Source organism: Solanum tuberosum, unplaced genomic scaffold, assembly GCF_000226075.1.
Source record: "Solanum tuberosum cultivar DM 1-3 516 R44 unplaced genomic scaffold, SolTub_3.0 scf00779, whole genome shotgun sequence".
Classification (NCBI taxonomy): Eukaryota; Viridiplantae; Streptophyta; class Magnoliopsida; order Solanales; family Solanaceae; genus Solanum; species Solanum tuberosum.
The window spans coordinates 41,200-41,820 of NW_006239698.1; positions in this window are offsets into that span (position 1 = coordinate 41,200).

The window sequence follows — 621 nt, forward strand, 5'->3', positions numbered from 1 at the left end:
GTGATTTAATGAATTGAAAAGTGAAAAAGTTATTAGCTTTTAGGAATGGGATTATGGGAGTATGGGAGTTGGGACCCTTGAATTTTTTGGGTTTAAACCACATTTTAGCACGTTTTATTAAAAAAAAAACATTAAAATCGAAACTGGAAAAAAAAAACTGAAAGTAAAAAACTAAAAAATAAAACGCTAACCCAGGGATTCGATCCCTGGACGTCAGGCTTAACTTTGAAGGGAGCTGCCACTAGGCTATCTCGTTCACCTTGTCATTTAGGGGGTTCAAAATATATATATCCACATAAATCCAAAAAATTCACCTTATATGCAGTGTAATTTTTTTTTGAGGGGGTTCGGGTGAACCCCTGGGCAACACGTGGGTCCGCCCCTGGGTTTGACCAATGCGCTTGCAACATTCATGAACCTTATGAATAGAGTATTCAAGCCTTATTTAGATATGTTTGTTATCGTGTTCATTGATGACATTCTAATCTATTTGAGGACTGAGGAAGATCATGCTAGCCATCTCAGAATAGTTCTCCAAACTCTAAAGAATAAGGAGTTATATGCTAAGATCTCTAAATGTGAGTTTTGGCTCAAGTCTGTGGCATTCTTAGGCCATATTGT